The sequence below is a fragment of the Fukomys damarensis genome, unplaced genomic scaffold (assembly GCF_012274545.1).
Source record: "Fukomys damarensis isolate Sample0158 unplaced genomic scaffold, DMR_v1.0_HiC HiC_scaffold_22, whole genome shotgun sequence".
NCBI lineage: Eukaryota > Metazoa > Chordata > Mammalia > Rodentia > Bathyergidae > Fukomys > Fukomys damarensis.
In genome coordinates, this window is record NW_022900934.1 from 21969725 (window position 1) to 21985492 (window position 15768).

A 15768-nucleotide genomic window follows, 5' to 3' on the forward strand; every position below is an offset into this window, starting at 1 on the left:
CTTGGTCGCATGCCAGTTTTTATTTATGGCCAGGGATGCATGATGTAGGAAATGGAAATTTTTTGTTTTGTTTTGTTTTTTGTTTTTTGCTTTTTGAGACAGAGTCTCACTATGTAGTTGAGACTGACCTGGAACTCACTGTGTAGCCCAGGCTGGTCTCGAACTCACAGCGATCCTCCTGCCTCAGCCTCCTGAGTGCTGGGATTACAAGTGTGCACCATCACCCCCGGCAGGAAATGGAAACTTTAAGGTGAAGAAAGAAGTTACTTATCGGAATGGTGGCAGCCATTCCAAGGCACTTATCTTACACTTATGGGCTGCACAGCATCCTGTTGTTTAGGTGAACATACTTTTATTTGTTCATACATCCTGTGAGGGCATGTAACAGAAGAACTTACTTTGACCTGAGGGTAAGGAAAGGTGCCTCCGAGGAAGTAAGCCTTGAGCTCAGATCTGAGCAATGTGTAGCAGAAAATAGAAGTTAGAAGTGAGGCTGTGATATGTTTAATAACCTTGAGGTCAAAAGGAAAATGGCATGTCTGAGAAACTCAAATATGCCTGGTGTGTTTTAAATCATGGTGACAGAAGGAACAGTGGTGCAAGGTGAGGCTGAAGAGATAGTTGCTAGATCTTAAAATCCAATTTAAGAATCTTGATCTTTAGCTTAAGAGCAACTAAATGAATAATGAGTACATAAGGAAATGAATGTTTAATTTAACTCTAAGTTAGCCATAGAATCTAAAGTTCTTTCTTTTGGGGCTGGGGATTTAGCTCAGAGGTTCTGGCGCCTGCCTTGCAAGCACAAGGACCTGGGTTCGATCCCCGATACCAAAAAAATAAATAAAAAAACAAAAGTTCTTTCTTTTTGTTTAAATTTTGAGCAAAGTCTTTCTAAATTGTCCAGGCTGGTCTTGAACTGGGTATCCTCCTGCCTTAGTCTCCCAAAGAGCTGGAATTACATACATTTTTAAAAATTATTTAAAATAAGCACTGTATTGTTTTATCACCCCTTGTGAGGCAGGAGATTAATTAGTATGTGGTAGACTGGCTGTGGAAGTGGGCATGACTTGTTAATTGAGAAGTCTCAGGATACATGTGTAGATGAGTTTCCAAAGCTCTGCATGTAGAACCAGAGAGTGCTGTCTTCATTTCTTCCCATGAGAGCTTGAGCAGGTTTTTCTTTTCTTTTTTTGGTACCGGGGATTGAACTCGGGTCCTTGTGCTTGCAAGGCAGGCCACCGAACCACTGAGCTAAATCCCCGGCCCTTGAGCAGGTTTTTAATAGGACAGCCTAGACTTAACATCAGCCTGAGGAGTGGGAGATATAAAAACACAGTCCTGTTGAGCTCTAGGCCATTGTGTTCTGCCATGCACAGTGTCCTCTCTCATCCTGCAGATTGTACTTGTTGTAAAGAATCCACTTGTCAAAAAAACAGACTTTTGAAAGAAAAGTCTATTCCAGTGTTAACCGGGACTAGAAATCAGGAGAGTCTAGTAGCTGGCTGGGAAAAGCTGAAGTTTATCACCTCCCTGTGTGGATGGGCTGACAGTGGGAGAGAGAGATAGTGGCAGCTAGCTGGGAGAGATTTCATCCGTGAGGGGATGGGTGAACTCAAGGAGAGAAAGATATTAGCATCTGTTGGGGAAAGGAATTAGGCTTATATAGGTATTGAAGAGGCTAAGGAATCTGGGGTGACATATTTGTGACTTGGAGGACGAAGGGTGGTCTGCTTAGGAATGTAGACAATTCTTGGTGCCAGGACTTTATTTTGAGTACATTTGCCCTATTTACTGAGAAGCTGCTATTGTTTGCTAAAAGAAGCCCGTTTGCTTTGTCCCATTTGTTTGTGAAGGACTTACTTAAGTCAGACCTGACATTACTGCTTTTCCTACTTCTACTTGGCCCAAACTCACTGTGCAGAGCACATTTCTTTTCCTACCTTTAATAAATGTAAAATTTAGCTGTGCATGGTGGCGCACGCCTGTAATCCCAGCACTCGGGAGGCTGAGGCAGGAGGATCGCTGTGAGTTCAAGACCAACCTGAGCTACATAGTGAGTTCCAAGTCAGTCTCACTACATAGTCAGACCCTGTCTCAAAAAAAAACAAAACAAAACAAAAAAAACGTAAAACCTTACTACCTTTTGTGGTTGTCTTGACAAATAAACATGAAACCTTGCTATGTTTTGTGCTTGTCTTGACCAACTCAGGACAGAAAGAACCTAGAAACCACCTCTAGAAGGTTACCACAGTACTCCAAAATCTGGTAACGAGTCTAGTTGAAAAAAGTATTTGCTTTTCTCTCTCATCTATACATCTGTGTGTGTATATGTGTGTGTGCGCACATGCACACATGTATATGTATTTTTTTAGGTACTAGAGATGGAACCCAGTGGTATTCTACCACTCAGTTACATCCCCATCCCTTTTTTTTTTTTTTGGTTTTTTGAGACAGGGTCTCACTATTAGTTGAGACTGACCTGTGTCGCGAGCACCGGTTTCACTTTCGGGATCTCGGCACGGAGTAACGACTGCGAGAGGTATCTCAGTTTCACTTTCCTCTCTATTGTCAAGGGTCACACAGAAGCAAGACCAAATTAGGGCGAACACAGCAATCGTTATTAAAAGGTATACAAAGTGCCAACCCATTCTGCTAGCAAGCAGTCTGGGTGTCACCCCACTCACAACACATCATTCAGGGTATACAACCTGACAATCAAAGTCCGTGGCGAGGCTCGGCAGCAGGGTCGAGCTGCGACGTCTTCGGTCTCGAGCGGCAAAGTTCCGGATCCACGTAGTCGCGAACACGGGGACCGGTAAGCGCTCAGATCAGGTCTCGTCCCGACATAATTGATGGTGGTCGGTCGGTCGGACGGACGGACGGACGACATGAGTGGGTTTGAGTTGGTCTTTTATACTCTTATAATTCCTTATCCTATCTTAACACACTCTTAATCTGAGGTTGACGCCTGAGCGTCTGTACATTACCTCATCGGGGAAATTCCAAACCTTAATCTTACTTTCACTGCAAACTCACACGCCACACTTTTGAGCTACTTAGCCTTATCATCTGGTTACCACAGCCTGTCAGCTGATGGCTGCTTGTAATGTCTGTCACATTAGTCTGTCAGCTCATGGCTGCTCACAATGCTCATTACATTCCACCCCCTGACACCTGAGATGATCTCAGCATAAAAGGTGTCACTATTAGGGTCCCTCATTAACAAGAGGGTCCCAGCTGGTTGTGTAAAACAGGGGTTTACAAAGTCTTTGCGGCGCATCTAATAGCTTTCTCTAGATGTTCCTCTTGTAATCAATGAGATAGGCTGATGTAACCCTTTTGGAAGATATATTTTTTTCATTTTTCTATAGATTCTATTATTCTCATACCAAGTCATATAAGCTGAATATTCAAACAATAAATCTTGCAAAACAAATTATTATCATTATTATACCATAATAGTTTGTTATGATAACTATGTTGTAACAAGAGTGACCAATAATTGTAGTAATGGTGTTGCCTGCGACAGGCTCCGCAGTAATTTGGTTCTTCATTCTTCATTAGGTCTTTCTGGACAGCTTTGAATATTTCTTTTTCCGTGCGGATCCTATGAATAGCTTTATTAAACAGATGGTTAGAAAAATCATTGCTCCCACATAAAGAGCTTCTTTGAAAAATTCCCACCAATGATATAATGGTGTACATACAAAATCAAGCTGAATAAGCCTTGCCATAAAATCAAAGAATGTACATTTCTTAATATCTGTATTCCAGGTTTTGGGTAGGATTGTATTTGTCCTTATCAATCCTACTAAATGATGTATTTCTTCCTGGGATCTAGTTAATGTATGTTGTTGTGACATTATTTTCTTATGAATGGAGTCCAGTTGTTTTTGATTATGTTCTGATATCTTTTGTATCTCCTGATTTTTCTTTATGAATTCCTTATAATGTTCTTGTTCTAGGTCTTCTAAGAATAATTTTGGTGTGCTATATAAATGAGTTGATTGTATAGATATTTCTGTTACCCATGTTTCATTACCTTTCTGTAAAATTGAACAATTATGAATCATCCAACATCCTGGTGGTATTAGAATTTCTGTAGTTGTGTCATCATAAGTTGTTTCATTCAAATTTATGCAAGAAACTTTGGTGTCGTTGTTAATACAAACTAAAAATGTCCAGTCACCCATAGATTGTACTGTGTCTGTCATAGTTGTTGGTGCCAAACGTGTTTCTGTAAGTTTGGTTGTGGGCATGTGTGGGTACACAAAGGTGTTAGTGCCTAAACTATAACAATCTTCTTGTGGTACATATGCAGGTGTTCCATTTATAGATATAAATAGGAAATGATCTAATGGTGTAATCCATCTTGACTGTAATGAGCTCCAAGGGTCTTTCTTTTGTGACCATAATTGTGGTATAGGTCTCGTATGATACGCTGCATATGCATTGTCTAAAAAGATCTGCAGGACATTTATCATGCATATTCCTTCCTCACAAAAACTATGTTCTGTTGGGTCAAGTAATGATTGGAATTCTGGTGTTCTTCTTCCTAATCCTGTAATGAACAAAGTGTCTAGTTCTCTTATCATTTTATCTATTGTCATTTTATATTGCACACACATAAGACCATTGTGGTTTCTCAAAATCTGATCCTGTTGTAAATCAAATCTCCTATTTTGTTCTTTCCTCAAGATTTCTGTTTCTGCTCTCATTTGTTGAGTTATAATATTTAAGGCATCAATTGAATTAGTAAGAGCTGCTAATGCTTCTGAAGTCTGTATGTTCAACTGATTGATTTGTAAAAGCTGAGCTTTAATAGGTTGTATCATTGCTGCTGAAACTCCACTTCCCATAATTCCTCCAAGCAATGCACCAGCTAACACTGTTCCTATTGCCAATAATTGTAATGGTTTTCGTCCTATCTTGAGTGGTGTTGTGTACTGCAGTCTGGCAGTGGCTGTATCTAAGCAATAATTTGGTGGTGGTGTTAAGACTTGTAAGTCTATTTTCAATTGTACTTTCCTTGCTCTGGGAAATAGGATTAGTTTAGCTGGCGTACTCATATCTGGTACTATCATGGGTGCTTGTATTACTGTAGGTGTGTCGTTCCTTGGAGGGTATAAATATCCTTGTGGGAAGTGTGCTGTATATAATTTGTAAGTTTTTCCTGGCACTTTAATCTTGCCATATCTTTCTGTTCCCTTTGTTGTAATTCCTCCTCTATCAATTAATTTACCTTGGTGTAATGGTTTATCTGGCCATGATGAGTGTTGAATTGGAATGTACGTTACTAAATCCCAGTCTATTGTGAAAGTGTTATTCATTCCTTTTGGCTTATGTGCTATCCATTCTATCTGTTTCCATTGTTGTATTATTGGGTCAACACCCCAGGTATTAAAATAATAGGAAAAACCTGTGTGTCTCAATTGTATCCCATGTCTAATGTCAATATTTAATGTTCTGAACCATTTCACTGTTCTTGATATGTTAGTATAGTAATAAGCTCTAATCTTGCTGTCATCGAGTAATCTCTTAGCTACTCCTTTTTTTAACAGCGGTTGAGTGGGTTCAGTGTCTTCTAATAATGGTAATACATAATCCACCTTCTCAATAGCATCTGTAATATTAACAGCTGGTTTATGTATTGCCATGTTTATACTTTTACCTAGGGAGACAGGTTCCTGTACTGTTTCCTTTTTCCTGATGATGTTAGTAAGGTTGAATCTAACATCATATGGTATTGGAAATTCATCTAAATCTGCCATATGATGAGCACATATAAATTTATATTTCTGGCACTTTATGCTGAATTCTGCACCACATTTATAATCAGATTTTTGAGGACTAGCTGTTGTTGTTGGAACTGCACTCATATTATATGTTATCAGGTATGGTTTCTGAGTACCGTTATAAATCCAGACATCTTGGATCGTATTCTCTTTTGTTGCATTCCTAAAGATGGTCTTATTTATGTCTGAGTATTCTAAGAATAGTACTGTCAAATTCGATCTAGTACTCCATTTTAGTGGTGTAGTTTGGTCTATTTCTGTTCCAGCTAATATTTCTCTTGGCCAATAATAACCTCTTTGTGGTGTTGGTTGATTTTTTGAAGAGACATACGTGCATGTGTCTGTTGGAAAATATATGCATCCCCACATATATATCCGTGTTTCATTTTGAATTGTAAGCTGGCATACATGCGATGGTTTAGTGCATGTGTCCCATTGCACAATCTGTCTGTTTATTGACCATGGTTGTGGTAATATATTTGTTAAAATAATTGGTTGTCTCCAATGTTCTACTCCTAAAGGTAAAATTTTTGACCAGTCTTCCCATTTCCATTCTTCAGTAGTATATGCTCCAGGTACATCTTCGTTATATGGATGTCCTGTATCATTTACTATTGTCAAATTACCATAGAATGGGAGATTTGGGAAGTCTGCAACACATAGTATATTATGTTCTAATACTGGGTTTTTAGTTTCATTTCCAATTTTGATGGTTTTTTGCTTTAAAGACTTTAGAAACGAATTTGGGCATTTATTCCCCCATGGTGGCGCTATACGGGGCAATCCCTTAGATATCCACCATGGTTCCATCTCTAGCTCAGTCTCTTTCACTTCTCTTGTAATATTCCTTGGTTCCAACATTTGCCTTATGTCCTCTTCACTAACATCTTCATCATCTTCTCCACTACCATCTCCACTAAAGTCTCCACTAGTTCCTCCTTCATCATCTAAATCTAAGTCTGAATCTAGTGAATCTAAATCTAGTGGATTTAAATTTCCAAAGTCAATTTCTTGTATTGCTCCTGAGCTGATATTATATTCAGCAAACTCCAGTGGTTCCCAAGACTGATATATCATAGGTGCAAACCATTGCCTAGTATAGGTCGTGTTCATTCCTAATCCACATGTAAATGTCTGTGACACTAGGGCATCTAATTGTCCTTCCCATGATGGTGTAAGAATCATGGTCTCATATTTGTTGTTAAATTTAACTTGGACTGTTTTTAAGTCTTCCCACGTTTTCCACGCGGTAGCATATATAGCCATATGACTTGTTTTATTTCCCCAGAATTCTATCTTGTGACATTTGATTGGGTTTGGTTCATCTAAACTTGTAGGTTCATCATCTGACATCATGCTCATGAAGGTTTTATAATGGTATGATGACTTAGTAGCCTGTCTATAAGCCTCACAGTTTGCATGCCAAGCATATTCTATGCAATGTGCATACCTTTGCCACCAACTAGAAAAGGTGTTGGTTATGTGTGTCCAATCTCTAAAATCTTTCCAGTAATGTGGCCACCTATTTGTGATGTCCTTGCTTGCAATAGGTATGAATGCAATTGTAGCAGGAGGAGTAGTAGCAGGAGGTGCAGGAGTAAGAGAAGTAGGTACAGGAGAAGTTTCAGCATTTTTAGGAGTTTCAGCAATTTCAGCATTACTGTTACTATCACTATCAGCACTACTGATATAAATCATAATAATGATACCCAGCACGTAGTAAAGTTGAGGACTAACAGTGTAGCTTCTTTTGTTGTATCTGTCCATGTTATGTTTGTCCCTGTTGTTTGCCCTGCCTGTTTCCAGATTTTCTCACAAGTGCCTGTGACCTTAAAAAGAATAGGTGCTATTCCCCAAATTATAGTAGTTACCAAGAGTATTATAAGAAATATTTTTTGTGGTCTGATCATGCTACGTCCTCTAGACGTGCGAGCCGGAGGTCGCCCTTACCTTGGGTTATCCAGATATTATTTCCGGGTCCAGGGGCGACGACCTCCGCTCTTTGTATGTTGTTGTCTTTCTTGTTCCTGTGAACACAAATGTATGGCCTGTTTATTTCTCTATTGATTTCTGGTGGGTATTCTATCTCCTGGGTCTGTGCTATAACTTCCTCTATGGGGCTCTTTCGGTGTAATCTGGGTCTTTGGTTCAATTCCATTATTGCCCAGAGTAATGCTCTTCTTAAAGGCTCATCTGTTCTATGTAACAGTTGTGTCTTTAACAAACCATTCCATCTTTCTATCGCTCCAGCAGAAGTTGGATTATAGCTCTGGTGATAGTCCCACATTATTCCTAAATTTCTTGCCCATTTTTGTGTTAATCTTCTCGTAAAGTGTGATCCTTGGTCTGATTGAATAACTTGTGGCGGGCCATATTGTGCACACCATTGCATTAAGGTTAGGATGCAAGTTTGTTGGTCAGGTTTACTTCCTGCTCTTGCCAATCCCAATCCTGTAGTAGCATCTACCATAGTGCATGCGTATTGATTCCTAAATGCCTTTAATGGTCCTATAAAATCTATTTGTACCAAAGAGTTAAAACCTTTACGATGTCCGATAACACCTTTATAATTGTGATTAAATTTTAATCTATTATTAGGACAAGTTATACAAGTTTTAATAGCTTGTTTAATTTTTTGCCATGAGACATCAATATGTCTTTGTTCCATCCATTGTTTCAGAGCATGGGCACCAATGTGTCCCATTTCTTCATGCAGTTTCCTAAGTTCAGAGGTACCAATATCAATTATTGGTGGTCTTTTTTCCTCCTTAGGTATTATTTCATATTGGGTTGTTATACGTTTTTTCAATGGATCAATATCCTTAATTTTATAAGTTTTCTTTATTTTTATATCAGCTGCTAATGCTGCAAGTTTATCTACTATGTCATTATGTCTATGCATGTCATCTTGTCTTTTGGTATGAGCGTCTACATGATAGACTATTATCTTTAATTGTTTCCCTATTTCATCCAGTTCCTTCCATACTTCTATTGACCAAATATCTTTCCCATTTATTTTCCAAGAAGTCCTTCTCCATTTTCCAGACCAAACTGCAATTCCATTTGCTACACACCATGAATCGGTGTATAAATGTAACACTTTCTTTCCTTCTAGCTTACTCTGTCTTGCTGCTAACAGAGATGCAATAACTTCGGCATGCTGTGCTGACTTACCTGATCCTTGGTCAGTTATAATCTTACCATCCTCTGGCCTATAAGCTGCCGCTTTCCATATCACTTTATTATTTACTGTAGTGGATGAGCCATCTGTGAACCAGGCATTAGGTACTGAAACAGAATATTCCTTAGTTCCCCATAGCCCTATGTTGCGTTCGGGGCCTTGGTCTTTCTCTTTGGGGAGCACATCCGGTGGTATCAGCCATTCGGCCTTGGACATTCCACCCCCTGAACGCAGTATCGCGTCCGAGGACTGTGAAATCTGTCCTTGTGTTGATACCTGGTTGTGTTTCATGGTCAGGTTTACTTCCTGCTCTTGCCAATCCCAATCCTGTAGTAGCATCTACCATAGTGCATGCGTATTGATTCCTAAATGCCTTTAATGGTCCTATAAAATCTATTTGTACCAAAGAGTTAAAACCTTTACGATGTCCGATAACACCTTTATAATTGTGATTAAATTTTAATCTATTATTAGGACAAGTTATACAAGTTTTAATAGCTTGTTTAATTTTTTGCCATGAGACATCAATATGTCTTTGTTCCATCCATTGTTTCAGAGCATGGGCACCAATGTGTCCCATTTCTTCATGCAGTTTCCTAAGTTCAGAGGTACCAATATCAATTATTGGTGGTCTTTTTTCCTCCTTAGGTATTATTTCATATTGGGTTGTTATACGTTTTTTCAATGGATCAATATCCTTAATTTTATAAGTTTTCTTTATTTTTATATCAGCTGCTAATGCTGCAAGTTTATCTACTATGTCATTATGTCTATGCATGTCATCTTGTCTTTTGGTATGAGCGTCTACATGATAGACTATTATCTTTAATTGTTTCCCTATTTCATCCAGTTCCTTCCATACTTCTATTGACCAAATATCTTTCCCATTTATTTTCCAAGAAGTCCTTCTCCATTTTCCAGACCAAACTGCAATTCCATTTGCTACACACCATGAATCGGTGTATAAATGTAACACTTTCTTTCCTTCTAGCTTACTCTGTCTTGCTACTAACAGAGATGCAATAACTTTGGCATGCTGTGCTGACTTACCTGATCCTTGGTCAGTTATAATCTTACCATCCTCTGGCCTATAAGCTGCCGCTTTCCATATCACCTTATTATTTACTGTAGTGGACGAGCCATCTGTGAACCAGGCGTTAGGTACTGAAACAGAATATTCCTTAGTTCCCCATAGCCCTATGTTGCGTTTGGGGCCTTGGTCTTTCTCTTTGGGGAGCACATCCGGTGGTATCAGCCATTCGGCCTTGGACATTCCACCCCCTGAACGCAGTATCGCGTCCGAGGACTGTGAAATCTGTCCTTGTGTTGATACCTGGTTGTGTTTCAGGAATTCTGATAAGTACCATTTCCAATGGAGGACTTTGCCTTCGATTGGAAGTCCGGCCCATGCTTCGCCGGGAGCCTTGATCCAATCTATTATCGGAGTTTCTGTTCTTATTATGGTCTTATTATTTCTGATAAGGGAATGGATAGTCCGGCAAGCTTCATATGTAGCCCAGATGGTCCTCTCGAACAGAGAGTATTTACTTTCTGACCATGGGAATTTTTTACAGTAAAAGCCAATTGGTGTTATTCTATCATTTTTGGTAAAAACATTCCAATTTCCATATCCAGCAGTATATAATATTTCTAATATAATTGTGTCTCCTTCTCTAATATAGCCTAAATGGTTATGCTGTTTGATCATCTGGACAATGGTTCTGACTGCTTGTCTTTGATTTGCTGTCCATTCAAAGTCTTGGGTTTTCTTAATTATTTTATATAATGGTTGTAAAATTATTTGTAAGTATGGGATGTGTTGGCGCCAATATCCAAACATTCCTATTAGGTGTTGTACCTGTGATTTATTAGTGGGTTCCTCTAAATTTTCTATCTTATTAATAATTTCTGATGGTATCGTGGGGCCATCTGTGGACCAATGTACTCCTAAAAACTTAATTTGCTGGCTTGGGCCCTGGACTTTGTCCATATTAATTGTCCATCCTTTGTCTCTTAGATGTTGTATTAAATTTCGGGTAGTTGTTTCTACTTCATCCTTATCATCTCCTAATACCATTAAATCATCTATATATGTTACAATCTGTGTTTTATTATATTGAAAATCTTTTAAGGTTTCCATTAATACTGAGTGTGCTATGATTGGACTATTGAGATATCCTTGCGGTAACCTGAGGAACTTATACTGCTTTGTTTGCCATGTAAAAGTAGTAATTTCTTGTGAATCTGGATGTAGGGGAATACCAAAAACCATATCAGATAGATCTATGGTTGCTAGCCATTTGGGTGCAGCTTGTCTAATTCTCAGAAAAATATCTTCTATGTCTGGCAGCGTTCCTGGCATTTTTGGACTTAATTCATTAATTCTTCTATAATCTACTGTAAATCTCCACTTTCCATTTGGTTTTAATACTGGCCAAACGGGTGAGTTGAAGTTAAAACTCTGAGTGGGAGTTATTATTCCTTCCTTTATAAGTTCTTCTAATGTCTTTGTAATTTCTTGATTTCCTCCTTTTATAGGGTATTGGGGAGTAAAAGAAGGTTTAATTTCAGGGAGTCTTATTGGTTCTATTTTTACTTCAGCTAAGTTACATATATATTTTTTAATTTTCTTATTTTGTAAATATTCAGGAAATAACAATCTTATATGTTCTATACCTAAAACATTGCAAGGCGCCGAGCAACTAGCCATATCTAATTTCCATATCTTATCATATAAATGTAATTCTACTTCTATAATTGGAACTACTTTACCTGAGTTAACTCCTTGAATAAAAATTTGTCTTTTTCCTTTAATTTGATTTGGGTGTTGGTTTATTATACTTATTTGACTACCTGTATCTATTAACCACCTTATGGGTTCTATCCTCTTCTCCATTTTCCAGACCAAACTGCAATTCCATTTGCTACACACCATGAATCGGTGTATAAATGTAACACTTTCTTTCCTTCTAGCTTACTCTGTCTTGCTGCTAACAGAGATGCAATAACTTCGGCATGCTGTGCTGACTTACCTGATCCTTGGTCAGTTATAATCTTACCATCCTCTGGCCTATAAGCTGCCGCTTTCCATATCACTTTCCAGACCAAACTGCAATTCCATTTGCTACACACCATGAATCGGTGTATAAATGTAACACTTTCTTTCCTTCTAGCTTACTCTGTCTTGCTGCTAACAGAGATGCAATAACTTCGGCATGCTGTGCTGACTTACCTGATCCTTGGTCAGTTATAATCTTACCATCCTCTGGCCTATAAGCTGCCGCTTTCCATATCACTTTATTATTTACTGTAGTGGATGAGCCATCTGTGAACCAGGCATTAGGTACTGAAACAGAATATTCCTTAGTTCCCCATAGCCCTATGTTGCGTTCGGGGCCTTGGTCTTTCTCTTTGGGGAGCACATCCGGTGGTATCAGCCATTCGGCCTTGGACATTCCACCCCCTGAACGCAGTATCGCGTCCGAGGACTGTGAAATCTGTCCTTGTGTTGATACCTGGTTGTGTTTCAGGAATTCTGATAAGTACCATTTCCAATGGAGGACTTTGCCTTCGATTGGAAGTCCGGCCCATGCTTCGCCGGGAGCCTTGATCCAATCTATTATCGGAGTTTCTGTTCTTATTATGGTCTTATTATTTCTGATAAGGGAATGGATAGTCCGGCAAGCTTCATATGTAGCCCAGATGGTCCTCTCGAACAGAGAGTATTTACTTTCTGACCATGGGAATTTTTTACAGTAAAAGCCAATTGGTGTTATTCTATCATTTTTGGTAAAAACATTCCAATTTCCATATCCAGCAGTATATAATATTTCTAATATAATTGTGTCTCCTTCTCTAATATAGCCTAAATGGTTATGCTGTTTGATCATCTGGACAATGGTTCTGACTGCTTGTCTTTGATTTGCTGTCCATTCAAAGTCTTGGGTTTTCTTAATTATTTTATATAATGGTTGTAAAATTATTTGTAAGTATGGGATGTGTTGGCGCCAATATCCAAACATTCCTATTAGGTGTTGTACCTGTGATTTATTAGTGGGTTCCTCTAAATTTTCTATCTTATTAATAATTTCTGATGGTATCGTGGGGCCATCTGTGGACCAATGTACTCCTAAAAACTTAATTTGCTGGCTTGGGCCCTGGACTTTGTCCATATTAATTGTCCATCCTTTGTCTCTTAGATGTTGTATTAAATTTCGGGTAGTTGTTTCTACTTCATCCTTATCATCTCCTAATACCATTAAATCATCTATATATGTTACAATCTGTGTTTTATTATATTGAAAATCTTTTAAGGTTTCCATTAATACTGAGTGTGCTATGATTGGACTATTGAGATATCCTTGCGGTAACCTGAGGAACTTATACTGCTTTGTTTGCCATGTAAAAGTAGTAATTTCTTGTGAATCTGGATGTAGGGGAATACCAAAAACCATATCAGATAGATCTATGGTTGCTAGCCATTTGGGTGCAGCTTGTCTAATTCTCAGAAAAATATCTTCTATGTCTGGCAGCGTTCCTGGCATTTTTGGACTTAATTCATTAATTCTTCTATAATCTACTGTAAATCTCCACTTTCCATTTGGTTTTAATACTGGCCAAACGGGTGAGTTGAAGTTAAAACTCTGAGTGGGAGTTATTATTCCTTCCTTTATAAGTTCTTCTAATGTCTTTGTAATTTCTTGATTTCCTCCTTTTATAGGGTATTGGGGAGTAAAAGAAGGTTTAATTTCAGGGAGTCTTATTGGTTCTATTTTTACTTCAGCTAAGTTACATATATATTTTTTAATTTTCTTATTTTGTAAATATTCAGGAAATAACAATCTTATATGTTCTATACCTAAAACATTGCAAGGCGCCGAGCAACTAGCCATATCTAATTTCCATATCTTATCATATAAATGTAATTCTACTTCTATAATTGGAACTACTTTACCTGAGTTAACTCCTTGAATAAAAATTTGTCTTTTTCCTTTAATTTGATTTGGGTGTTGGTTTATTATACTTATTTGACTACCTGTATCTATTAACCACCTTATGGGTTCTATCCTATGTCCTATTTTAATGGGTATATTTACAAAGGGTCTTAAATCTATCGATTCCGATTGTATGATGGCCTCCGCATGGTGTACTTCCTTTCTGGTGGCAACCTGTTTCCTCGGTTGGGGCCGTTTGGCCCCCTCCTTCCTAAAAAAAGGTCTTTGAGTAAATTGTTTGTTAAAGGGTCTATAGTTTCTTCCAAATATTCTTCTCATTGGATTGTTTCTGTTATTAGCTGGCCTAATGTTGTTTCTATTTCCAAAAGGTTTTATTTGTATGTTCTGAAAAATTCTGGAAGGTTTTTTATTTCCTTTTTTCTGAACTTGGAAGGAAACCAATTTTTCCATTTCTAATTCCCTGAAATTCTTAAAGAACTGAATTCCTTCATCTATAGTTCTGCAATTTTGTATTCCTCCTGTTAAGCTCATTCTGAGGTGTTGAGGTGCTCCTTTAACTAAGACTTTTTTAAATTCTGGTTGAAAGGGTGCCGCTAGGGGCGTTGGTGCCTGATTGTAAATAAACCATAATATGCCTAGCTTTCTTAAGATGTTAATTGCTTCCTGGTATGTGTGCCAGTTAGCACTGGCTTCAAACTGAGTTAAATCTAAGGTGGGGAAAGCCAGTCGCCATGCAGCAGTTATCCAGTCTAATAAGGGATGGGTATAGCCTCTTGATGTGTCTAGTACATGTTCCAATGCATCATAGATAGACGGGTTCTCTATGATCCCCTTAACTTTTCTCATTTCTCTCTCATGTAACATAATTGTGTCAGCCCCTTTTTCCCACAATTTAACTATATATTGCGCATCTTTACTTCCATTTTGGGCATATTCCCGTCTGAGGTCCGATAACTCTTGTGGAGTATACGGCCTTGACTCCAATACCTCTGTTCCCGGAGTTTGGGGCTGGTTAGGGGCATTACTGCCCGAGCTGAAGGGGTTCAGCCTATTTGCCAAATTTCTCAATGGAGTCTTTTTTGTCACTGTTTCTACCGGGAAAGAGTATGAGGTTTCTTCGGGAGTGATCAGTTCCCTTTGTTTCCTCACTATATTCATGGCTAGCCTTTTGCCCATTTATCTGTCCTTATCAAGGTCTTGGACAGTTTTCATCAATAATGCAGGTACCTGTTTCTTTGGCGCTGTCTTTATCAAGGGCTTTACTAGACTGGGGTCTGTTAATTCTAACTCTACATTTACTGGATCCATACCAATCCTATTTTTCACCTCTTCTGCTGTTTCCTGCCATTTTTCTTCCTCTGGCTGTGGAGGTTTTCCTGTCACTGGGCTTATTTTAGCCTTTCTAAATTTTTTAATTAGCTTATTCATTTCCAAAGAATTTCAGCTATCCAATATAAAAACTTGATTTCCCTTTTTCTGAGATACCACTGGCAGTTGCCAATATTTTTTGCGTTTATTAATTTGTCAAATTTAATATCGGCCAATCTTTCAATTCTTTTGCTTAAGAACCTCCGCATTAGTCTGAATGCTGTCTTTCAAAATTCGCCATGCGCATCCATAACCCGCTCTTCCTCAAGCTTTCGCCTGAGTTGGCTTCGGGGCATCCGGCGCCTACTTCCACACCCTTAAGGAGGGTGGTGTTTTCGGCAAGCTTTCCCAGCTCCAATAACCCGTTCTTCCTCAAGCTTTCGCCTGAGTTGACTTCGTGGAGTCTGGTAATCACTTGTTTGATTGACAGCACTAAGACCAGTTAAGAGAGTTCCTATATTTTTTTTTT

General features: G+C 38.5%; 1 protein-coding gene across 1 annotated transcript in view; it reads left to right on the forward strand.

The window, feature by feature from the left end:
* The window catches only part of Mroh8 (maestro heat like repeat family member 8), a 77608-nt gene that overhangs the window by 8312 nt on the left and 53528 nt on the right, over positions 1-15768 (forward strand).